Consider the following 27233-nt stretch of genomic DNA (forward strand, 5'->3'; position numbering starts at 1 on the left):
TTAGAAAGATTATCATTCAGAACTGAAGGAGAGATAAGCACAAGCTAAATGAATCCACCACCACTAAGCCAGCCCTACAAGAAATGTTAAAGCAACTTCTTTAAGCAGAAAACAAATGGTACTGATTAACAATAAGAACCATCCAAAAGTAAATATATCTCACTGGAAAAGGTAAATATTTAATAAAAGCAATGTAAAGTCAGAATGAATGTTAAAAGGCAAAAGTAGTAAAAACTAACTAAAATTACAATAATTGGTTGTGAGATACATAAAATAGAAAGATATAAAATGTGCCATCAAAAGTAAGTGGGAGAGGTAAGTAAAAAGACAAACTTTGGAATATGTTCAAATTTAAGTTGTTATCAACTTAAAACAGACTAGTATTTATATACAACAGTATATGTGAACTTCATGGTAACACAAGGAAAAAACTTACAGTAAATGCACGGAAGAAAAAAAATGAGAATTAAACATGACACTAAAGAAAACCACCAACAAACAACAGAAGAAAGAGAAAGAAGGCGGGAATAGACAGGAACCACAAAAACAGCCAGAAAACAATGAACAAAATGGCAGTGAGTACATACCTACCAATAATTACTTTAAATGTAAATAGACTAATGGAGAGAGTAGCATGGAAGCACATACACTACCATATGTAAAATGGATAGCCAGTGGGAATTTGCTGTGTGACTCAGGGAACTCAAACCAGGGCTCTGTGACAACCTGGAGGGTTGGGATGCGAGGGAGGTTCCAAAGGGAGGGGACATATGTATACCTATGGCTAATCCATGCTGATGTACGGCAGAAACCAATACAGTGTGACAAAGCAATTATCCCTCAGTTGAAATTAAATAAATGTTTAGAAATGTTAAATGTGCTAAGTTCACCAATCAAAAGGCCAATCAAGTGGTTGAATGGATAAATAAAAACAAGACCCATCATCTCTATGCTGCCAACAAGAGACTCACTTCAGAAGTAAGGACATACATATACTGAAAGTAAGGGATGGAAAAAACACATTCCATGCAAGTGGATCTGCTCTCTTTAGCAAGGTCTGCCCTCAGGAGAAGCTCTTTAACCAGAACTTAACCTGCCGGGGTTTTATCAGAGTCTTAACTGACCTAGGGGAGGAAAATAACCAACTCCAGCTGACTCTAGCCTTCCATGTGGGAAAAGGGAAATATCCAACTCGAGCCCATTATAGGTATTCTATCCCATCTAAGTGGGTGTAGAGGAGAGGTGTGGACTGAGAAAAATGTGTAAAGATCACAGCCCAGAGGCATAGGCTCAGTGAAAGACTGAGACCTAATCACAGGAGTACAAAATGCTTCCCTCTTCCCACCCCCTCCCACACAAGACCATACAGTACTAAAGGCTTATTTATAGCAGTTCTTTTACCCAGTACATCATATCTGGTTATCAAGAAAAAAAATTACAAGATGTACTAAAAACCAAAACAAACAAACAATAGCAGAAACAAAAAAGAAAGCCAGACTGAAGAAGCAAAACAAGAACTAAAACTAGACTCAGATACAGGCAGGGGTGTTGGAATTATCAAACCAGGAATTAAAAAAAAAAAAAGCTTTGCCCCAATGTTCATTGCGGCACTGTTTATAATAGCCAGGACATGGAAGCAACCTAGATGTCCATCAGCAGACGAAAGGATAAGAAAGCTGTAGTACATATACACAATGGAGTATTACTCAGCCATTAAAAAGAATGCATTTGAATCAGTTCTAATGAGGTGGATGAAACTGGAGCCTATTATACAGAGTGAAGTAAGCCAGAAAGAAAAACACCAATACAGTATACTAATGCATATATATGGAATTTAGAAAGATGGAAACATTAACCCTGTATGTGAGACAGCAAAAGAGACACAGATGTATAGAACAGTCTTTTGGACTCTGTGGGAGAGGGCAAGGGTGGGATAATTTGGGAGAATGGCATTGAAACATGTATATTATCATATGTGAAACGAATCGCCAGTCCAAGTTCAATGCATGATATGGGGTGCTTGGGGCTGGTGCACTGGGATGACCCAGAGGGATGGGATGGGGAGGGAGGTGGGAGGGGGGTTCAGGATGGGGAACACGTGTATACCCATGGCTGATTCATGCAAAACCAATACAATATTGTAAAGTAATTAGCCCCCAATTAAAATAAATAAATTTATATTAAAAAATAAAAATAAATTTAAAAAACTTTGATTAATATTCTAAGGAATTCTAAGCCCTCTAATGATTAAAATAGACAATATGCAAGAACAGAGGGGAAATGTAAGAAGATAGATGGGAGTTCTAAGGGAGAATTTTTTTAAATGCCCGAGATTTTAAAAGACTGCAATAGAAATAAAGTATGTCTAATGGGCTCACTAGTAAACTGATTATGGCTGAAGAATCTCTTAGCTTGTAGATATCTCAATAGAAACCTTTAAAATAGAAAAGGAAAAAGAAAAACAAAGACTGGGGAAAAAAATAGAATATCCAAGAACTGTGGGTCAACTACAAAAAGTGTAACATTTGTGTGATGAAAATACCAGAAGGAAAAGAGAGAAAGGAATGGAAGAAGCATAAGAAGCAGTAATGACTTAGAATCCCTCAAATTTAATGCCAAACATTAAAACACAGATCTAGGAAACTCAGAAAACAGCACACAGGCTAGCTTCCCAGATGGCTCAGACAGTAGAGAATCTGTCTGCAATGCAGGAGATCCGGGTTTGATCCCTGGCTCGGGAAAACCCCCTGGAGAAGGGAATGGCAACCCACTCCAGTATTCTTGCCTGGAGAATCCCATGGACAGAAGAGCCTGGCAGGCTACAGTCCCCAGGGTCACAAACAGTCAGACACAACTGAAGCAAGTTAGCGTGCATAGGATAAATTCCAGGAAAACTACACCTAGGCATATTATTTTCAAATGGCAGAAAGTCAGAGATAAAGAAAAAAATCATGGAAGAATCCCAGGGGGGAGGGGGAACACTTTACCTGTAGAAGAACAAAGATTAGAATTACATTCAATTTCTCTTCAGAAACCTTAGAAACAGGAAGAGAGTAGAGTGAGATTATTTAAGTGTTGTGAGAGAGGAAAAAAAAACACCAATCTAGAATTCTGTGCCCTGTGAAATTATCCTTCAAAAGTAAAAGAGAAATAAAGACTTTCTCAGACAAACAAAAACTGAGGGAATTTGTTGTCAGTAGATGTGTCTTGAGAGAAACAAATAAAAGAATTTTTTTCCAGAGAAGGAAGATTATATAGGTCAGAAACTCAGATGTTCATAAAAAAAGGAAGAACATTGGAGAAGGAATTGGTGATGGTAAAAAAAAAAAAACTTACTGTTGATCTATGGTCAGTGATGTTACTATTGTAATTATTTCTTGAAGAGATCTCTAGTCTTTCCCATTCTGTTGTTTTCCTCTATTTCTTTGTATTGATCACTGAGGAAGGCTTTCTTATCTCTCCTTGCTATTCTTTGGAACTCTGCATACAGATGCTTATATCTTTCCTTTTCTCCTTTGCTTTTCGCTTCTCTTCTTTTCACAGCTATTTGTAAGGCCTCCTCAGACAGCCATTTTGCTTTTTTGCATTTTTTTTCCATGGGGATGGTCTTGATCTCTGTCTCCTGTACAATGTCATGAACCCCCATCCATAGTTCATCAGGCACTCTGTCTATCAGATCTAGTCCCTTAAATCTATTTCTCACTTCCACTGTATAATCATAAGGGATTTGATTTAGGTCATACCTGAATGGTCTAGTGGTTTTCCCCACTTTCTTCAATTTAAGTCTGAATTTGGCAATAAGGAGTTCATGATCTGAGTCGCAGTCAGCTCCTGGTCTTGTTTTTGCTGACTGTATAGAGCTTCTCCATCTTTGGCTGCAAAGAATATAATCAATCTGATTTTGTTGTTGACCATCTGGTGATGTCCATATGTAGAGTCGTCTCTTGTGTTGTTGGAAGAGGGTGTTTGCTATGACCAGTGTGTACTCTTGGCAAAACTTTGCCCTGCTTCATTCTGTACTCCAAGGCCAAATTTGCCTGTTATTCCAGGTGTTTCTTGACTTCCTACTTTTGCATTCCAGTCCCCTATAATGAAAAGGACATCTTTTTTGGGTGTTAGTTCTAAATGGTCTTGTAGGTCTTCATAGGACCATTCAGCTTCAGCTTCTTCAGCGTTACTGGTTGGGGCATAGACTTGGATTACTGTGATATTGAATGGTTTGCCTTGGAAACAAACAGAGATCATTCTGTCGTTTTTGAGATTGCATCCAAGCACTGCATTTTGGGCTCTTTTGTTGACCATGATGGCCACTCCATTTCTTCTAAGGGATTCCTGCCCACAGTAGTAGATATAATGGTCATCTGAGTTAAATTCACCCATTCCAGTCCATTTTAGTTCACTGATTCCTAGAATGTTGATGTTCACTCTTGCCGTCTCCTGTTTGACCACTTCCAATTTGCCTTGATTCATGGACCTGACATTCCAGATTCCTATACAATATTGCTCTTTACAGCATCAGACCTTGCTTCTATCACCAGTCACATCCACAACTGGGTATTGTTTTTGCTCTGGCTCCATCCCTTCATTCTTTCTGGAGTTATTTCTCCACTGATCTCCAGTAGCATATTGGGCACCTACTGACCCAGGGAGTTCCCCTTTCAGTATCCTATCATTTTGCCTTTTCATACTGTTCATGGTGTTCTCAAGGCAAGAATACTGAAGTGGTTTGCCATTCACTTCTCCAGTGGACCACATTCTGTCAGACCTCTCCACCATGGCCCTCCCATCTTGGCTGGCCCCACAGGGCATGGCTTAGTTTCATTGAGTTAGACAAGGCTGTGGTCCATGTGATCGGTTTCTGTGATTATGGTTTCAGTGTGTCTGCCCTCTGATGCCCTCTCGCAACACCTACTGTCTTACTTGGGTTTCTCTTATCTTGGACGTGAGGTATCTCTTCATGGCTGCTCCAGCAAAGCCCAGCCGCTGCTCCTTACTTTGGATGAGGGGTATCTCCTCACGGCCACCCCTCCTGACCTTAAGCATGGAGTAGCTCCTCTTGGCCCTCCTTTGCCCGCTCAGCCGCCGCTCCTTGGATGTGGGGTTGCTCCTCTCGGCTGCCTCTCCTGACCTCAGGCATGTGGTAGCTTGTCTCGGCTTTATTATTTGGAGGCCCCATGAACCATGCCCACATAAGACAATGAATTTAATTGATAAATATTGTGTGTGTTTTATTTGCTTTACCAGTCATTCCCCTGTCTCTTTAACTCTCCTTTCCCTATTCCATGAGATACAACAATATTGAAATTAAGCCAGTTAACAAACCTACAATAGCTTCTATGTGTTCAAATGAAAGGAACACCTTTCACTTTAAGCAGAAAGCTAGAAATTATTAAGCTTAGTGAGGAAGGCATGTTAAAAGCTGAAATAGGCCTGAAGGTAGGCCATTTGCACCAAACAACTAGCCAAGTTGTAAATGCAAAGAAAGAATTCATGGAGGAAGATGAAAAGTGCTGCTCCAGTGAACACAAGAATGATAAGAAAGCAAAAATTATTGTTGATTTGGAGAAAGTTCTAGTGGTCTGAATAAAATATCGAACCAGCCACAATATTTCCTCAAGCCAAAGTCTAATCCAGATCAAGCCCATATTTCTCTTCAATTCTAGAAGGCTGAGAGAAGTGAGGAAGCTACTGAAGCAAAGTTTGAAGCTAGCAGGCGTTGGTTCATGACATGTAAAGGATGAAGCCATCTCCATAGCAAAAGGAAGCAGCAAGTGTTGCAGCTGCAGCAAGTTATTCAGAAAATCTGGCTAAGATAGTTCATTAAGGCAGCTACAGTGAACAACAGATTCTCAGTGCAGATGAAACAGCCTTATAATGGGAAAAGACACCATCTAGGACTTTCATTACTAGAGAGAAGTCAGTGCCTGGCTTCACAGCTTCAAAGGACATGCTGATTCTCTTCTTAGGGGTTAATGCATCCAGTGACTTAAAGTTGAAGCCAATATTCATGTCCCATTCTGAAAATATTAAGACCTTAAGAATTATGTTAAATGTACTTTGCCTGTGCTCTATAAATGGAACAACAAAGCCTGGATGACAGCACATGTGTTTACAACATGGTTTACTGGATATTTTAAGCTCACTGTTGAGACCTAGTGTTCATAAAAAATTTTTTTAAGATTTCTTTCAAAATATTACTGTATTAACAATGCACCTGGTAACCAAAGAGCTCTGAGAGAAATATCCAATGAGATTTGTATTATTTTCATGCCTGCTAATATGACATCCATTCTGCAGCCTGTGGATCAAGGAGTAATTTTAACTTTCAAGTCTTCTTTAAGAAATACATTTCATGAGTCTATAGCTGCCATAGATGGTTATTCCTCTGATGAATCTGGGCAAAGTAAATTGAAAACCTTCTGGAAAGGAGTCACCGTTCTAGATGTCATTAAGAACATTAGTGCTTCATAGGAAGAGCTCAAAATACCAACATTAACAGAAGTTTGGAAGCAGTTGGTTCCAGCCCTCATCCTCATGTATGACTTTGAGGGGTTCAAGACTTCAGTGGAGGAAGTAAGTAACTACAGAGGCAGTGGAAATAGAAAGAGAACTCAAATTCAAATTGGAGCCTGAATGTGTAACTGAATTACTACAATCTCATGATAAAACTTCGTTGAATGAAGAGTTTCTTCTTGTTGATGAGCAAAAAAAGTGATTTCCTGCACTGGAATCTAGTCTTGTGAAGATGATGTGACAATTGCTCAAATCACAACAAAGGATTTCGAATATTACATAAACTTGGTCGATAAAGCAGTGGCAGGATTTAAGAGGATTGACTCTAATTGTGAAAGAAACTCTACTGTGGGTAAAATACTATCAAACAGCATTGCCTGCTACAGACAAATCATTCGTGAGAGGAAGAGTGAATCTATGCAGCAAGCTTCCTTCTTGTCTTTTTTTAATAAATTGCTGCAGTCACCCCAGGCTTCAGCAGCTGCCACCGTGATCAATCAGCAGACATCAAATGGTAGGCAAGACCCTCCACCAGCAAGAAGATGACTATTTGCTGAAGAATCATAATGTTTAGCATTTTTTAGCAACAAAGTATTTTTCAATTAAGATATGTTGTTGTTGTTGTTATTGCTTAGTCGCTAAGTCGTGTCCAACTCTTTGTGACACCAGGGACTGTAGCTCTCCAGGATCCTCTGACCATAGGATTTCCCAGGCAAGAATACTGGAGTGAGTTGCCATTTCCTTCTCCAGGGGATCTTCCTGATCCAGGGATCAAACTGCATCTCCTGCTTTGGCAGGTGGATTCCTTACTGCTCTCATATCAATACACAACTACGGGAAAAACCATAGCTTTTTCTAGACGGACCTTTGTTGGCAAAGTAATGTCTCTGCTTTTTAATATACTGTCTACATTGGTCACAGCTTTTCTTTCAAGAAGCAAGCATCTTTTAATTTCATGGCTGCAGTCACCATCTGCAGTGATTTTGGAGCCCAAGAAAATAAAGTTGGACATTGTTTCCATTGTTTCTCCATCTATTTGCCATGGAGTGAGGGACAGCATATTAAAAGCAGAGACATTACTTTGCTAATAAAGATCCGTCTAGTCAAACGTATGGTTTTCCAGCAGTCATGAATGGATGTGAGAGTTGGACTATAAAGAAAGCTGAGTGCTGAAGAATTGATGCTTTTGAACTGTGATGTTGGAGAAGACTCTTGAGAGTCCCTTGGACTGCAAGGAGATCAAATCAGTCCATCCTAAGGGAAATCAACCCTGAATATTCATTGGAAGGACTGATGCTGAAGCTGAAACTCCGATACTTTGGCCACCTGATATGAAGAACTGACTTATTGGAAAAGACTCTGATGCTGGGAAAGACTGAAGGCAGGAGGAGAAGGGGACAACAGAGGATGAGATGGTTGGATGGCATCACTGACTCAATGGACATGAGTTTGAGTAAGCTCTGGGAGTTGGTGATGGAGATGGAAGCCTGGCATGCTACAGTCCACGTGGTCGCAAAGAGTCGGACATGACTGAGCAACTGAACTGAACTGAACTGAACTAATGGGACTGGATGCCATGATCTTAGTTTTTTGAATGTTAAGTTTTAGGCCAGCTTTTTCACTCTTCTCTTTCACTTTCATCAAGAGGCTCTTTAGTTCCTCTTCACTTTCTGCCGTAAGGGTAGTGTCATCTGCATATCTGAGGTTATTGATATTTCTCCTGGCAATCTTGATTCCAGCTTGTGCTTCATCCAGCCCAGCATTTCACATGATGTACTCTGCATATAAATTAAATAAGCAGGGTGACAATATTACAGCCTTGACATACTCCTTTCCCTACTTGGTACTAGTCTGTTGTTCCATGTCTGGCTCTAACTGTTGCTTCTTTACCTAATACAGATTTCTCAGGAGGCAGCTAAGGTGATCTGATATTCCCATCTCTTGAATAATTTTCCACAGTTTGTTGTGATCGACATAGGCTTTGGCATAATCAATAAAAGAAAAGTAGATGTTTTTCTGGAACTCTCTTGCTTTATTTTGATCCAACGGATGTTGGCAATTTGATCTCTGGTTCCTCTGTCTTTTCTAAATCAAGCTTTAACATCTGGAAGTTTACAGTCCATGTACTGTTGAAGCCTGGCTTGGAGAATTTTGAGCATTACTTTGCTAGCGTGTGAGATGCATGCAATCATGCGGTAGTTTGAACATTCCTTGGCATTGCCTTTCTTTGGGATTGAAATGAAAACTGACCTTTTCCAGTCCTGTGGCCACTGCTGAGTTATCCAGATTTGCTGGTATATTGAGTGAAGCACTTTTATAGCATCATCTTTTAGGATTTGAAATAGCACAACTAGAATTCCATCACCTCCACTAGCTTTGTTTGTAGTGATGCTTCCTAAAGCCCATTTGACTTTGCATTCCAGGATGTCTGACTCTAGGTGAGTGATCACACCATCATGGTTATCTAGGTCATGAAGATCTTTTTTGTATATTTCTTCTGTGTATTCTTGCCACCTCTTCTTAATATCTTCTGCTTCTGTTAGGTCCATGCCATTTCTGTCCTTTATTGTGCCCATCTTTGCATGAAATGTTCCCTTGATAGCTCTAATTTTCTTGAAGAGATCTCTAGTCTTTCCTATTCTATTGTTTTCTTTTATTTCTTTGCATTGATCACTGAGGAAGGCTTTCTTATCTCTCCTTGCTATTCTTTGGAACTCTGCATTCAAATGGGTATATCTTTCCTTTTCTCCTTTGCCTTTCACTTCTCTTCTTTTCTCAGCTATTTGTAAGTCCTCCTCAGACAACCATTTGCCTTTTTGCATTTCTTTTTCTTGGGGATGGTATTGATCACTGCCTCCTGTACAATGTAACGAACCTCCATCCATAGTTCTTCAGGCACTCTGTCTATCAGATCCCTTGAATCTATTTGTCACTTCTACTGTATAATCATAAGGGATTTTATTTAGGTCATACCTGAATGGTCTAGTGGTTTTCCCTACTTTCTTCAATTTCAGTCTGAATTTGGCAATAAGGAGTTCATGATCTGAGCCACAGTCAGCTCCCAGTCTTGTTTTTGCTGACTGTATAGAGCTTCTCCATCTTTGGCTGCAAAGAATATAATCAATCTGATTTTGGTATTGACCGTCTGGTGATGTTCATGTGTAAAGTCTTCTCTTGTATTGCTGGAAGAGGCTGACAAAGGTCTGTCTTTGCCAACAAAGGTGCATCTAGTCAAAGCTATGGTTTTTCCAGTAATCATGTATGGATGTGAGAATTGGACCATAAAGAAAGCTGAGCACCGAAGAACTGATGCTTTTGAACTGTGGTGTTGGAGAAGACTCTTGACAGTTCCCTTGGACTGCAAGGAGATCCAACCAGTCAGTCCTAAAGGAAATAACTTCTGAATATTCATTGGAAGGACTGATCCTGAAGCTGAAGCTCCAGCACTTTGACCACCTGATGCAAAGAACTGACTCATTATAAAAGACCAGACCATGATGCTAGGAAAGACTGAAGGCAGGAGGAGAAGGGGACAATAGAGGATGAGATGGTTGGATGGCATCACTGACTCGATGGACATGGGTTTGAGTAAGCTCCTGGAGTTGGTGATGGACAGGGAAGCCTGGCGTGCTGCAGTCCTTGGGATCACAGAGTCAGACATGACTGAGCAACTGAACTGAACTGAACTTCTTTACTGCTGAGTCACCAGGGAAGCCCAGTTAAACTGTGAAATATATATATTTATATTAGAGTGTGTTGTGTGTCTGCATATAGTCATTTGCCAGTATCCATAGAGGAATGGTTCCAGGACCCAAAACTATAATTCCTAGAAGGATAAAATCTATATTACCTAGGGTATAGCAATGACTTTTTATATACAACACCAAAGGCACAACCTGAAAGGAAAAAAAAATCAATAAACTAGACTTCTAAAATTAAAAACTTCTGCTCCCTGGAAGACACTGTCAAGAAAATAAAGAGAAGCCACAAACTATGAGAAAATATTTGTGTTGGTTAAAGATACGTTTGATAAAGGACTGTTATCCAAAATATACAAAAGAACTCTTAAAACCCAACAGTAAGAAAACAAACAACCCAATTTAAAAAGAATAGATCAAAGACCTTAATAGCCACCTCACCAAAGAAGATACAGGTGGCAAATACACATGTGAAAAGATGTTCCACCTCATAGGACATCAGAAAATTGCAGACTACTAAGAAAACAACTGCAAGATACCACTATACACCTCTGTGAATGGCCCAAATCCCAAACACTGACAACATCAAATTCTGGGGAGGATGCAGGGACTCTCACTCATTGCTGGCAGGAATGCACAATGATACAGCCCCTTTAGAAGACACTTTGGCAGGCTTCCCTGGTGGGTCAGTGGCAAGGAATCCACCTGCCAGTGCGGGAGATACGGGTTCGATCCCTGGATCAGGAGGATCCTACATGCTGCAGAGCAACTAAGCCTGTGTGCCACAATACTGAGCCCATGCTCTAGAGCCCACAACTACTGAGCCCATGCTCCAGAGCCCACAACTACTGAGCCCGCTGAAGCCAGCATGCACAGAGCCTGTGCTCCACAAGAGACACCACAGCAACGAGAAGTCCATGTACCACAACCAGAGAGTAACCCCCACCCTCTGCAACTAGAGAAAAGCCCGCACAGCAACAGAGACCCGGCACAGCCAAAATAAATAAATAAATAAATTTTTTAAACTTAAAAGTGACACTTTGGCAGTTTCTTACAAAACTAAACATATTCTTACCATAGAATCCAGCAGTCATATTGCTTGATATTTACTCAAAGAAGTTGAAAATCTACATCACACAAAAATCTGAACATGTATGTTTGTAGCAACTTTATTCATAATTGCCAAAACTTGGAAGCAACCTAGATGTCTTTCCAGAGTGAATGGAAAAGCAAACTGTGTTACATTCGGGCAATGAAATATTATTCAGCGCTAAAAGGAAATGGTCAATCCATGAAAGAACTACTGAGCCATGAGGAAGAACCTCAAAGGCATATTACTAAGTAAAAAAAAAAAAAAAAAGTCAATATAAAAAGGTTACATATTGTATGATTATAACATAATGACATTCTAGAAAAGGAAAACCATGGCGACAGTAAAAAGATTATTCATTACTAGGAGCTGGGGGAGGGGAGGATAAATAGACTGAGCATAGATGATTTTTAGGGCAGTGAAACTATTTTGCATGATACTGTAAGAGTGGATACGTGTCATTATACATTTGTCCAAACTCATAGAATGTACACCACCAAGAGTGATCCCTACCGTAAGCTATGGACTTTGGGTGGTAATAATGGGTCAGTGTAGGTTCATCAGCTGTAACTCTGGTGGGGGTGTCAATGATGGGGAGGTTGTGCATGTGTGGGGATATAGGGTAAATGGGAAATATCTGTACCTTCCCCTCAGGTTTGCTGTGAACCTAAAACTGCTCTAAAAAAATAAGGTCTCTGATCTGATCCGATCCGATCAGTCGCTCAGTCGTGTCCGACTCTTTGTAACCCCATGAATCGCAGCACACCAGGCCTCCCTGTCCATCACCAACTCCCGGAGTTCACTGAGACTCACCTCCATCGAGTCAGTGATGCCATCCAGCCATCTCATGCTCTGTCGTCCCCTTCTCCTCTTGCCCCCAATCCCTCCCAGCAAAATAAGGTCTAGTTTAAAAAAAAAGGATTATTGGGTGTGGCAATAAGGAGGTGTAAGTTGACCTGAGAAGAGCAGTTTCAATAGAGTGTCAAATATAGAAACCAGACCACAGTGAAATGAAGTGTGAAGAGTAGTTGAGGAACTGGAGCCAGAGAATACCGAGAATTTATAAGCATTTGCCTGTGAAGGGGAGGAAGATGGGGGTTTGCAGAGGATTGGAAGGTAGAGTACAGGGATTTATTGCTACCTATATTAGGATACTATGCTCCAAGACATAGATTTTAAGAGCCCCTTGTGCTAGGACTGCTGGACTTTAGGCTACCTTGGTGTATCAACAGTATCAATGGCTTTGTTTAAAAATGGAAGTAGAAGGCCAAATATTTACAGTTTACTCCACTCTCTATGATGTCTTTAATGTTTATTCAGCAAGGCCATACATATATCCCCAAAATTTAGATCCTCAGCAAGTATGTAGGGAGAGTCTCTCTTTCCTAAAGTATTATAGTTCCATCGGGAGGAATACAAGGATTTGAATTACTTAGACCTTTTCTACTTGGAGCTGTCCCTCCAGGTGTGCTGAGGAATTATATTTATTACTCTCTTACCCTCTCCTGGTGACATTCAGGGTCAGGACATCTGAGAGACTCTGTATAGCCTGTAGCTATCATGGGTACACATTTGCTGAACACATGTGACTTTATGAATGGAGGACCTATAAAATGACCACAGAAAAGTAAAACTCAAGACGTAGAGTGACCAGTGTCCTCATCCAGAAAGAGCATGATAGATCCATTTGCACAGCTGGCAGAGAGGAGAGGAAGGGCTCCGTCTCATGGCCAGACAAAAAGGCAGAGAGAAGACTGGCTGTGGACCACAGAGGCACGACGGAAAGGAAGGTCAGGGAATCAGAGAGGAGGAAGCAAAAACAGCAGCAAATGCAGCGCCTTCCCTGGGAAGAGGTGGTTCCACGTGCTGGAGAGACCGCCTCAAAGAGGCAACGTGGAGACTATAAAAGATACCAGGGGAAAAGAAGACCAGGATAAAAAGGAAATGAAAACAGAAGAGAGGGGTGTCATATTTCTTTTTGGAATTTAAAACACTTCCAGATTACATCCTGAAAACTTGCTGGACCAAGAATTGCAAACTTCTCACAAACTCAAGGCCTTACCTTTGGCATCTATGGTGTTGCAATATCAAATGACAGGTCAACGTTAAGTTTTATTATTCAATGTGAATTAAAAGGTCGGGGGAAGAAGGGCTTGGTGATGTTCCATTAAAGGAAAAAGTCTGGTCATCTTAAAGCAATATGACCTTAAAGGAGCCCACGTGAAAAAGGACGTCGAATAAAGGAATGTGGGCGGTCAGTGCTTACTACTCCCTTGGAAGCTCACGTACTTGCCAGGAAGGGTAGGGTATTCACGGATGGAGTTATGGCTTCTCTCCAATGCTCAGTAGGAACAGCTGCAGTAGACGGTTACCCACGTGGGTGAACAAATGACATAGTATTCCTCTTTCCTTCCCTAAAATCAGTCAATTCAATCACTCAGTCGTGTCAGACTCTCTGCGACCCCATGGATGCCAGGCTTCCCTTCCATCACCAACTCCCAGAGCTTGCTTAAACTCATGTCCATCGAGTTGGTGATGCCATCCAATCGTCTCATCCTCTGTTTTCCCCTTCTCCTCTGCCTTCAACCTTTCCCAGCATCAGGGTCTTTTTCAGTGAGTCAATTCTTCACATCAGGTGGCCAAAATATTGGAGTTCCGCTTCAGCATCAGTCCTTCCAATGAATGTTCAGGACTGATTTCCTTTAGGATTGACTGGTTTGATCTCCTTGCAGTCCAAGGGACTCTCAGGAGTCTTCTCCAACACCGCAGTTCAAAAGCATCAATTCTTTGGCACTCAACGTTCTTAATGGTCCAACTCTCATATCCATACATGACTACAAGAAAAACCATAGCTTTGGCTAGATGGACCTTTGTCGGCAAAGTAATGTTTCTGCTTTTTAATATGCTGTCTAGGATGGTCATAGCTTTTCTTCCAAGGAGCAAGCAGCTTTTAATTTCATGGCTGCAGTCACCATCTGCAGTAATTTTGGAGCCCAAGAAAATAGTCTGTCACTCTTTCCATTGTTTCCCCATCTATTTGCCATAAAGTGATGGGACCAGATGCCACGATCTGAGTTTTTTGAATGTTGAGTTTTAAGCCAGCTTTTTCACTCTTCTCTTTCACTTTCATCAAGAAACTCTTTAGTTCCTTTTCATTTTCTGCCATAAGGGTGGTGTCATCTGCATCAGATCAGATCAGATCAGTCGCTCAGTTGTGTCCGACTCTTTGCAACCCCATGAATCGCAGCACGCCAGGCCTCCCTGTCCATCACCAGCTCCTGGAGTTCACTGAAACTCACGTCCATCGAGTCAGTGATGCCATCCAACCATCTCATCCTCTGTCGTCCCCTTCTCCTCCTGCTCCCAATCCTTCCCAGCATCAGGGTCTTTTCCAATGAGTCAACACTTCACATGAGGTGGCCAAAGTCCTGGAGTTTCAGCTTTAGCATCATTCCTTCCAAAGAACACCCAGGGCTGATCTCCTTCAGAATGGACTGGTTGGGTCTCCTTGCAGTCCAAGGGACTCTCAAGAGTCTTCTCCAACACCACAGTTCAAAAGCATCAATTCTTCGGCACTCAGCCTTCTTCACAGTCCAACTCTCGCATCCATACATGACCACAGGAAAAACCATAGCCTTGACTAGACAAACCTTTGTTGGCAAAGTAATGTCTCTGCTTTTGAATATGCTATCTAGGTTGGACATAACTTTCCTTCCAAGGAGTAAGCATCTTTTAATTTCATGGCTGCAGTTACCATCTGCAGTGATTTTGGAGCCCAGAAAAATAAAGTCTGACACTGTTTCCACTGTTTCCCCATCTATTTCCCATGAAGCGATGGGACCAGAAGCCATGATCTTCGTTTTCTGAATGTTGAGCTTTAAGCCAACTTTTTCACTCTCCTCTTTCACTCTCATCAAGAGGCTTTTTAGTTCCTCTTCACTTTCTGCCATAAGGGTGGTGTCATCTGCATATCTGAGGTTATTGATATTTCTCCCAGCAATCTTGATTCCAGCTTATGTTTCTTCCAGTCCAGCGTTTCTCATGATGTACTCTGCATATAAGTTAAATAAACAGGGTGACAATATACAGCCTTGACGTACTCCTTTTCCTATTTGGAATCAGTCTGTTGTTCCTTGTCCAGTTCTAACTGTTGCTTCTTGACCTGCATACAGCTCAAGAGGCAGGTCAGGTGGTCTGGTATTCCCATCTCTTTCAGAATTTTCCACAGTTTATTGTGATCCACACAGTCAAAGGCTTTGGCATAGTCAATAAAGCAGAAATAGATGTTTTTCTGGAACTCTCTTGCTTTTTCCATGATCCAGCACATGTTGGCAATTTGATCTCTGGTTCCTCTTCCTTTTCTAAAACCAACTTGAACATCTGGAAGTTCACGGTTCACATATTGCTGAAGCCTGGCTTGGAGAATTTTGAGCATTACTCTACTTGCGTGTGAGATGAGTGCAATTGTGCGGTAGTTTGGGCATTCTTTGGCATTGCCTTTCTTTGGGATTGGAATGAAAACTGACCTTTTCCAGTCCTGTGGCCACTGCTGAGTTTTCCAAATTTGCTGGCATATCGAGTGCAGCACTTTCACAGCATCATCTTTCAGGATTTGGAATAGCTCAACTGGAATTCCATCACCTCCACTAGCTTTGTTCGTAGTGATGCTTTCTAAGGCCCACTTGACTTCACACTCCAAGATGTCTGGCTCAAGGTCAGTGATCACACCATCATGATTATCTGGGTCATGAAGATCTTTTTTGTACAGTTCTTCTGTGTATTCTTGCCATCTCTTCTTAATATCTTCTGCTTCTGTTAGGTCCATACCATTTCTGTCCTTTATCGAGCCCATCTTTGCATGAAATGTTCCTTTGGTATCTCTGATTTTCTTGAAGAGATCTCTAGTCTTTCCCATTCTGTTGTTTTCCTCTATTTCTTTGCATTGATTGCTGAAGAAGGCTTTCTTATCTGTTCTTGCTATTTTTTGGAACTCTGCATTCAGATGTTTATATCTTTCCTTTTCTCCTTTGCTTTTCGCTTCTCTTCTTTTCACAGCTATTTGTAAGGCCTCCCCAGACAGCCATTTTGCTTTTTTGCATTTCTTTTCCATGCAGATGGGCTTGATCCCTGTCTCCTGTACCACGTCATGAACCTCATTCCATAGTTCATCAGGCACTCTATCTATCAGATCTAGGCCCTTAAATCTATTTCTCACTTCCACTGTATAATCATAAGGGGTTTGATTTAGTTCATACCTGAATGGTCTAGTGGTTTTCCCTACTTTCTTCAATCAGTCAGCTCCTGGTCTTGTTTTTGCTGACTATGTAGAGCTTCTCCATCTTTGGCTGCAAAGAATATAATCAATCTGATTTCAGTGTTGACCATCTGGTGATGTCCATGTATAGAGTCTTCTCTTGTGTTGTTGGAAGAGGGTGTTTGTTATGACCAGTGCATTTTCTTGGCAAAACTCTATTAGTCTTTGCCCTGCTTCATTCCATATTCCAAGGCCAAATTTGCCTGTTACTCCAGGTGTTTCTTGACTTCCTACTTTTGCATTCCAGTCCCCTATAATGAAAAGGACATCTTTTTTGGGTGTTAGTTCTAAAAGGTCTTGTAGGTCTTCATAGAACCGTTCCACTTCAGCTTCTTCAGCATTACTGGTTGGGGCATAGACTTGGATTACTGTGATATTGAGTGGTTTGCCTTGGAAACGAACAGAGATCATTCTGTCGTTTTTGAGATTGCATCCAAGTACTGCATTTCAGACTCTTTTGTTGACCATGATGGCCACTCCATTTCTTCTGAGGGATTCCTGCCCGCAGTAGTAGATATAATGGTCATCTGAGTTAAATTCACCAATTCCAGTCCATTTCAGTTTGCTGATTCCTATAATGTCGACATTCACCCTTGCCATCTCTTGTTTGACCACTTCCAATTTGCCTTGATTCATGGACCTGACATTCCAGGTTCCTATGCAATATTGCTCTTTACAGCATCGGACCTTGCTTCTATTGGAAGCAAGTCATCTGCGTATCTGAGGTTATTTGATATTTCTCCCGGCAATCTTGACTCCAGCTTGTGCTTCATCCAGTCCGGCATTTCGCATGATGTACTCTGCATTTAAGTTAAATAAGCAGGGTGACAATATACAGTCTTGATGTACTCCGTTCCCAATTTGGAATCAGTCTGTTGTTCCATGTCCAGTTCTAACCTGTTGCTTCTTGACCTGCATACAGATTTCTCAGGAGGCAAGTAAGGTGATTTGGTATTCCTGTCTCTTGAAGAATTTTCCAGTCTGTTGGATCTACACAGTCAAAGGCTTGGGCATAATCAATAAAGCAGAAGTAGATGTTTTTCTGGAACTCTCTTGCTTTTTCAGTGATCCAACGGATATGTCATCTAAACTTGACCCTGTGAATGGGCAACATCTTCCACATCACCTGTGAAGCATGAAAAGAGACCCCTCTTAATCATACTCCTGTGTGTCCCAGACATCATCCTTAGATAATCTTTATCCAAAATGGCACTCGCCAGCACAGCAATCCCCAGAGTGAATACCAGTCGCCTCTTTCTCAAGATCAGAAATTATGTCTGACATAGGCTCTTTTCAAATTACTGCTTCTACATGGGATCTTAGAGTGTGTGAGATTTTGTGTGCCCTCTTTAAAAATGGAGTCTGTTTCCTATGGCCCTCTGGTTCTCCCAAGAGAGCTGGCCTTCAGAGCAAACATCCTTGGGGGCTCATCTTCCCAGTGCAGGATCCACAGGTTGGCTCATCTTCCCAGTGCAGGATCCACAGGTTGGGGAGGCTGATGTGGGCTGTGGACCTCTTTACTCCTTGGGGAGAACCTCTGCAATTGTTATTATCCTCTTGTTTGTGGGTTACCTAGCTCAGGGTGTGAGTCTTGACTATACTGCATCTTAATTCCTCTTACCCATTTCATTGTGGTTCCTACTTTATATCGTTAGTGGTATAAGATCTTTTCTGCTAGTTTTCAGATCATTCTCATCAAGAGTTGCTCTGTAAATAATTGCGATTTTGGTGTCCCATGGAAGGAGACAAGCACAAGTTCTTCCTGCTCCACTGTTCTCTCTTATGGATCTGAATTCTTATCTGGAGTCACTTGCATTTGGCCTGAAGGATATCCTTTAGTATTTTTTTTTTTAAGGCAGATCTGATAACAATGGCTTCTCTCCATTTTTTGTTTATCTAAGAATATCTTTATTTCATCTGAATTTTTGAAAAATATTTTTGCTGGATATAATTCCTTGGTTGGCAGATTTTTTCAGAACTTTGAGTATATTATCCCATTGCCTTCCAGTCTCCATCATTTCTGAGAAGAAGTCAGCTTTTAATCTTCCTAGAGTTCTGTTATACATGACAAGTCTATTTCTCTTAAAGTGACACTCCTGCTTTATAACTGTAGTGCTGGTCAGGTACAGTAACCTTTTGTCTTCTCAGCTTAACTCTTGCAGCACAGAACCATCACTTTATGAGAAAACTAGGGCAAAGGAGATAAAGTCCCAGTATTCTTGACCTGCTATACTTGGGGTGGAGGTTCTGTCTTTAAGATGGGGGATGGATGAAGACTTCTCATCTCCTCCTGCCCAGAATAAAATTTCTGAAACACCTGACCTGGGAATCATGAGAAATGTTGGCAGCCTACCCCTCCTATCAAGGTACCCTAATTCTAGTCTGGGGTCTGTGGGTAGAGGGAGGCTTGTGTTCTAATTTGCATTCATCTGGAGTAAAACTTTCATCACCCTGAAGTGGGAAACAGGAAGCTCCTGGCTCAAATGCCATGAACTATCACTATTCTTACTGAGATTTAGTAGATTTTCTTGAATAAATATTTCTCCATCTGTTCTGTCCCCTTAGGATGATTTCCAGAATTAAAAAAAAACTTTTTCACTAGCTATGGTTGTTTTCTGGTGATAAGGCCCTCTGAGCTCCTCGTACAGCCATTTTGGAAATGCCAACTCCCTTGTCTTTGATTTTCAACTAAGGAACAATTGCTCTATGTTCTTCTAGAAAGTATGAAAGAGTTCTGGTACCTAGTGTTGTTGAAAGGAAGGAAGAAAGGTTAGGATAGTGGGAAGGAGGGAGGACGGGAAGCTGGTTTTGTTGTCAAACAGAATTGTTGATCAGAGTAACTTCCTGTATCACCTTATTTATGTATTCAGCAAACCTGAATGAGCATCACACATATGTGAGGCTCTGTGTTAGTTCCTGGGATACTAAGTGCTGAGGTCAGGGAACCCACGGAAAAGTGAAAGAGATGGACAAATGTAAAGGAGACCTTGGGTAACCAATAAGGACCTACTGTATAGCACAGGGAACTCTGCTCAGTGTCACGTGGCAGCCTGGATGGGAGGGAGTCTGGAGAAGAATGGATGCATGTACATGTATGGCTGAGTCCCTTTGCTGTCCACCTGAAACTCACATTGTTAACTGGCTATACTCCAATGTAAAATAAGGAGGGTGCTAGCCCATGCAGAGAAGGAAATGACCTTCTGTCCTGGAGGAACCAGGGCGGGCTTCAGGAGTAGCAACATTTCAGCTGCCTCTTGAAATAAATTCATCCTACAGAGGTGATAGAGAAGAATATTTGAGAAACAGGGAACAGCATGGTCAAAAAAGAACAGAGATGTGCAAAAGCCGGGTAGGTGTGAACTGGCTAGAGGACTTGAAGTGGTTGAGTGTAATTAGAACACAAGATGCACTAGCAGGTGGGGAGCGTGGCAGAAATAGGGGCTCAAGATGAGGCCCAATTGTTGAATCCATAAGGTTGGGAAATGGTACAGTAAGCATAAATGCTATAAGATCAACATGAAAAGGATATTCCTGACAAGCATAAGGAGAAGGTTAGAATGGAGTCAGAGAGTCAATCAGGAAAATGTGAGATGCAATTGTTTAGGCATGGGATGATGAGACTTTGAAGCAAGGCAGTAGTGTTGAAGAAGAAGAAGAGATGAGTGGGCGAGATTTATGTGAAACGAAATCAAAAGGTCTTTGTGAACAATTAAATGCCAGTGTTGGGGAAGGAGGATTCAAGGGTGATTCAGAGGGATCACATTTGGCAGCTGTTTCTCAATTGCCTATTCTTGTCTCTTGGTGGCAACGTCATTGCTTAGATTTTTGAAGAGACAAGTTCAGTTCAGTTCGATGGCTCAGTCGTATCCGACTTTTTGCGACCCCATGAATGGCAGCACACGAGGCCTCCCTGTCCATCCCCAACTCCTGGAGTTTACTCAAACTCATGTCCATCGAGTCAGTGATGCCATCCAGCCATCTCATCCTCTGTCGTCCCCTTCTCCTCCTGCCCCCAATCTCTCCCAGCATCAGGGTCTTTTCCAATGAGTCAACACTTCACATGAGGTGGCCAAAGTACTAGAATTTCAGCTTTAGCATCATTCCTTCCAAAGAACACCCAGGGCTGATCTCCTTCAGAATGGACTGGTTGGGTCTCCTTGCAGTCCAAGGGACTCTCAAGAGTCTTCTCCAACACCACAGTTCAAAAGCATCAATTCTTCGGCACTCAGCCTTCTTCACAGTCCAACTCTCGCATCCATACATGACCACAGGAAAAACCATAGCCTTGACTAGATGAACCTTTGTTGGCAAAGTAATGTTTCTGCTTTTGAATATGCTATCTAGGTTGGTCATAACTTTCCTTCCAAGGACCAAGCATCTTTTAATTTCATGGCTGCAATCACCATCTGCAGTGATTTTGGAGTCCCCCAAAAATAAAGTCTGACACTGTTTCCACTGTTTCCCCATCTATTTCCCATGAAGTGATGAGACCAGATGCCATGATCTTCGTTTTCTGAATGTTGAGCTTTAAGCCAACTTTTTCACTCTCCTCTTTCACTCTCATCAAGAGGCTTTTTAGTTCCTCTTCACTTTCTGCCATAAGGGTGGTGTCATCTGCATATCTGAGGTTATTGATATTTCTCCCAGCAATCTTGATTCCAGCTTGTGCTTCTTCCAGCCCAGCGTTTCTCATGATGTACTCTGCATATAAATTAAATAAGCAGGGTGACAACATACAGCCTTGACGTACTCCTTTTCCTATTTGAAACCAGTCTGTTGTTCCATGTCCAGTTCTAACTGTTGCTTCCTGACCTGCATACACAGGTTTCTCAAGAGGCAGGTCAGGTGGTCTGGTATTCCCATCTCTTTCAGAATTTTCCAGTTGATTGTGATCCACACAGTCAAAGGCTTTGGCATAGTCAATAAAGGAGAAATAGATGTTTTTCTGGAACTGTGTTGCTTTTTTGATAATCCAGCAGATGTTGGCAATTTGATCTCTGGTTCCTCTTCCTTTTCTAAAACCAGCTTGAACATTGGAAGTTCACAGTTCACATATTGCTGAAGCCTGGCTTGGAGAATTTTGAGCATTACTCTACTAGCGTGTGAGATGAATGCAATTGTGCGGTAGGTTGAACATTCTTTGGCGTTACCTTTCTTTGGGATTGGAATGAAAACTGACCTTTTCCAGTCCTGTGGCCACTGCTGAGTTTTCCAAATTTGCTGGCATATTGAGTGCCGCACTTTCATAGCATTATCTTTCAGGATTTGAAATAGCTCAACTGGAATTCCATCACCTCCACTAGCTTTGTTCATAGTGATACTTTCTAAGGCCCACTTGACTTCACGTTCCAGGATGTCTGGCTCTAGGTGAGTGATCACACCATCGTGATTATCTGAGTTGTGAAGCTCTTTTTTGTACAGTTCTCCTGTATATTCTTGCCACCTCTTCTTAATATCTTCTGCTTCTGTTAGGTCCATGCCATTTCTGTCCTTTTATTGAGCCCCATCTTTGCATGAAATTTTTCCTTGGTATTTCTAATTTTCTTGAAGCAATCTCTAGTCTTTCCTTCTATTGTTTTCCTCTATTTCTCTGCATTGATCACTGAGGAAGGCTTTCTTATCTCTCCTTGCTATTCTTTGGAACTCTGCATTCAGATGCTTATATCTCATCCAAAATTACTTGTCCAAAATTCTTCATTTGCAAAGATGTGTCCATCACACCCTATGGTTATATCTGACCTCTCCCCAGTGCCCTCCCTTGATAACTTCATGGCCAGTGATGCTACCAGCTAAATAATAGAGCTACTTCCTTCACAGCTTGTACATATCGAGGCTATGGCATCCCATTTACTATGGAAGCAGAAGAGTTAGTCCACAACCTGTCCTGGAAGCAAGAAATACACAGCTATCTGGTGAAGCCAGAAACATTTGGGAAAGTGAGTGACAGAACAGTGTCCTGACCAATCAAATCTACTGATACATCTTAAAGCTGCCAGCTCCCATCTAGCTTTTTGCTCAGGTAGCTAACAAGCACAAAACCTGGTTTTCATGTAGCTTTCTTTTGCCATAAACTGGAGCAGTCATGCTTTCAGGAACCTAGAGTTTGTTGTCCATTAACAAGGGTAAAAACGATCAGTTGAAAAAGGCAGTTCTTGAAAGGCCTTTCATCCGTCGTAGGTGTATCCTTACGCAGAATTCAGCAAGCTGTAACCATCTCAGGGGTCACCGTCACTCAGTGGTGCTTACAAACACTCTACCTGGCTGGTCACCTCAGCCTGCTGGCTTCCAGGCTGTGTCAAGACCGGCTGCCAAGTGATGGCCTGACCGGGCTAAGGACAAGGAGGCTAGTGGCTGTTTTATATTCGATTCAGCTTTTAACCAAAAGTTGTGAAGATGCTCACAACTTTCAATTATGAAAGAAGAGTCGTGTGAGATAAACATTAGATACAAAAGTAGGGACCCTTCACTGGGACCCTTCAGTTAGTGCACAAGTTTGTACTTCACACACCAGCTAATCTAAAGCAGATATAGGATTTAATTGAGATCACTTTTTCAAAAAAAAAAAAAAAAAAGGGGGGGGGTAAGACTCCCATATGCACAGAGGTTCCCTCATCCTCCAGATACTCCACAGCCAAAATAAATATGTTCTCATTTAGCCTGGAAATGCAGATGGTCCCCAAATGCCTGATAGTCTCTCTTGTTACTCACAGTCAGGCCAGCATGAGCCCCTCCCCACTGCTGCTCAGCCCTGAGCATGAGAACATGAGGTCTGGTCTCCCGTCTAAAGTTGACCAGACCTTGCAAAGTGCATTAGAGGGGCGGGGATCAAGAAGAAGGGGCTCCCCACCCTCCAGCTCCGCTCCTCCTGCTCTCGGCCCGTCATGCAGGCCCCACCCTCTGTCAGACCGTAACTCATGGGGGTAGAAACATATATATGACCAGCTACACACAGACCAAGTCATAAACGTGCACATTTGAGAAGCTGGGACCTATGAAATATAAAGGGACGGTGGGAGGTTACTGGAATGACGCCTGAGGTAAATTTTAAGGAGAGCAACGATTTGACAAGAGAGAGATGTAAGAGGAAGAAAATGCAGGATGGCTCAGAGGCAAAGAGGCGAGCTGTGTGCGAAGGAGAGAGCTGGTGTGTTTGGCTGGAACATGAAACACCAGCTGGAGGGTAGAGGCAGACATAGAATGACAGCACCTGACAGGGTCCGGGAGTCACACTTTTTATTTAATGCAAAAGACAATTGGCAGTCACCATGGGAAATCAGAAAAGAGAACTGATGGCATAAAAGTACAGTTACATTAAAGAGCGGCCATCAGATGGAATATCACGTGATTTGTTGGTTGTTTTTTTTTAACACTTTTGAAGCATTTCTGATTACACAGGAAACGTTTCGTGGTGTGATGAGAAATCAAAAGGATGAATGCAAGCTTTGTTTATGATACAATTTTAATTATGTTACATAGTCTCAACGTGTATAGAAAAATGTCTGAAGGAAAGTACACTTAAATATAGTTATTATCACTTGGTAGTCAGATTAAAGATTTTTCTTTTTTTTAAGTTTATTCCAAATATTCTATAAGGAACGTGTTATTTTAAAATCTGAAAAAAAAAATCACATGTCCTGTAAAATATAAAGTCAGAGGAATTTGACTGAATTGTAAGTTGGAGTTGATGAGACAGGCGGCAGACTGGCCAGTAGAGGTCTGAACAGTGTTTGAGCTGTAAGTTAGAGGCCTCACACTGGGAGTGGGATGTGGAAGTGAGATACAGGAGAGAAAACGGGAGAGCTTAGTTCAGAGGAATAAGGACAGAAGCGAGGTTAGGTACTACATGTTCAAAGAGATGGAAATAGATGCCCAATGTCAGAGGAAGGATAAAGGTACAACCTAGTAATTAAGTTGAAAGTGGAGAGGGTTTTTAGGCAAAATTCAATTCAGTGTTGTCCTTTTTGTTTTGGGTGTCTATAGCATAGAAGAGTTAGGCTAAGGGCTTTCTATTTGGCACATTAACACAGGAACCCTTAATGGGATTTCTTACTCAGGGCTTTAGCTTGCTGGGTTTTCTTTCATTTCAAACATCTGATCTGTGCTGAAAAGGTATTCTTGATCCCTCCAGTTCTATATCTGATCATTCAGCTCATGAATATTTACTGAATGCTTTCTCTGTAAAAGTTCTCAGTCTTTATAATCTAGTAACTGGAAAAAATAACATATATATATAAACTGTTATAGAAAAGACAGAACATGACAAGGTCCATAAGACAGATACAGTTACGTTACTCAGGGCTTCTCAGCTGAGGTATCCAGGGGACCCTCCATCTTCTGGCTCTACCCCATCTCTGCAAATTTATTACTATTCTTCTACATGTTCTTCTACTCTATTAGACTGCTTGATTGTCTCTTTTCTTGCATGGAATGCTTTCAGGTGCAAGTTTTATTCTCTGTTAGTGTGTAGACTTTTCATCTTCATATGAGTTGCCCCATGGCAACAAGTGGTCTGCTGTTGTTCCAGGCATCACATAATGTTCACATGCAAAGTAAGAAGAAAGATAAGGGAATGGTGCTAGCAGATTCTTGACTTTTTCCCTTTATCAAGAAAGCAAAAGACTTCCCAGAAGGCCACTCCAAATGTGGTCATGCATTTTCTTTGGTCAAAAACGTGTTACACAGCTATGCTAAGGTGCTAGAAAGTCTGGGAACATGGATGTATGGCTTTTCTAGCCTCTATAGCTGAACTGTCCAATTTGGTAGCCACTAGCTACCTGTGATTATTAAGTTCTTAAAATGAAGTTGGGCTTCCCTGTAGCTTGGACGGCAAAGAATCTGCCTGCAATGCAGGAGACCCAGTTCGATCCCTCGGTCGGGAAGATCCCCTGGAGAAAGGGAATGGCAACCCCTCCAGTATTCTTGCCTGGAGAATCCTATGGACAGAGGAACCTGGTGGGCTACAGTCCATGGGTTTGCAAAGAGTCAGACACAACTCAGTGACTAAGCACACACAAAATGAGGTTAGTGCCACTAATCTCTTAGAGCCACTAAGGCTCTGAATTTCTAATTTTATTTAACTTTAATTTCTCTATTATTAATTTATAATAATTTTATTTAATTCAAATATAAAAATGGAAGCAGTAAAAAAAACCTATCTCCATTAGCTACAACTTTGTTGTTTTGGTAGGAGTACATTTCACTTTAATCTTATACTTTAATCATTGTGTGATACAAGATTTTAATATTGTAGTACATGTCAATAGGCACATGCATTGTTTCTAGTACTAGACATACACATTTAATTGACCAGTTCTGTCAATATGGATGTGACTATCAATAGACAATACTTTTTAGCCCTCATTTTGGTTACTGGAAGGGCTTCCCAAGTAGCTCAAATGGTAAAGAATCCACCTGCAATGCGGGAGACCCCAGTTCGATTCCTGGGTTAGGACAATCCCCTGGAGAAGGGATAGGCTACCCACTCCAGTATTTATAGGGTTCCCTGGTGGCTCAGACAGTAAAGAATCTGCCTGTAATGTGGAAGACCTGGGTTTTGTCCCTGTTTGGGAAGACGCCCTGGAGGAGGGCATGGCAACCCACTCGAGTATTCTTGCCTGCAGAATCCCCATGGACAGAGAACATGGCATGCTACTGGAAAACCTTTAAGGATATTTAGGAAAATTGTAAATTCTATGAAATATAAATATAGGTCATGTTTTCGATGTCTATTCAGTGTTTGAATTATGATGTACTATAAGCATAAAATAAGTTCATAGATTTATCATAAAAAGCAAATGCAAATATCTTAATTTTATAAATATTGATTACATTTTGAAATTATAATATTTTGGATATATTGGGTTAAATAAAATATATTATTAAAATTAACTTTACCTCTTTCTTTTTACATTATTAATATATCTACTAGAAAACTTAAAATTATGTATAAATGACTTGCAGTATATTTTTATTGAACAGTGGTTTTCTAGAGTGAGAGGAAGGCAAAGGTGAAGTGGATTAGGGCTGATTCTTAGGTTAGCCAACCAACAGGGTTAGCCTCACTCATATCATCTGAGTCATCTGCCCATGAAGAATACTTCTTTTGAACTATTAACTGGTACAGAGCAGTGTTCAGTAAATCTTAAGTATGATTTATTGCTGAGGTTATTCCTATTGCTATTAAGTTTGGCCTTAAACAAGATCTGGCTCGGCTTTAAGCAAGTTCTAGTCTAAAGCTGATGTCTTCCAAAAACTCTTCTTTGACAACCTGGTTTAGGACTTTTATTCATGCATGCATGCTCACTTTCAAATTAAAAAGCATTTTATATTGAAATGATTGTAAAAGAATGCATTAAGGAAGTTAATAATTCTACCCAGATGAGTTATGAAGGATTACCCAAGAAGAGGTAGCACTCGAACTGAAATTAGAAGAATGAATTGGAGCCTACCATGTGGAAAAGGGCATTCCAAACCAAGGAGTCAGTATTGCAAAAGCATGAAAACATACAGTATATTTAGACACTCGTGAAAATTTAACCCCAGAGTAAATTGCTGGGAATTGAAGGTGGAACTTGGGCTTTCTATGAGGGCAGAGTGGGAAATGAGCAGGATATTTCTC

The 27233-nt window shown here is 41.2% G+C and overlaps 1 protein-coding gene across 1 annotated transcript in view; it reads left to right on the plus strand.

The window, feature by feature from the left end:
• KIF6 (kinesin family member 6) overlaps positions 1–27233 on the plus strand; it is a 417441-nt gene that overhangs the window by 282880 nt on the left and 107328 nt on the right. The gene's annotated exons all lie outside the window — the stretch shown is intronic.

This window comes from Bubalus kerabau, chromosome 3 (assembly GCF_029407905.1).
Source record: "Bubalus kerabau isolate K-KA32 ecotype Philippines breed swamp buffalo chromosome 3, PCC_UOA_SB_1v2, whole genome shotgun sequence".
In the NCBI taxonomy this organism is placed as follows: domain Eukaryota; kingdom Metazoa; phylum Chordata; class Mammalia; order Artiodactyla; family Bovidae; genus Bubalus; species Bubalus kerabau.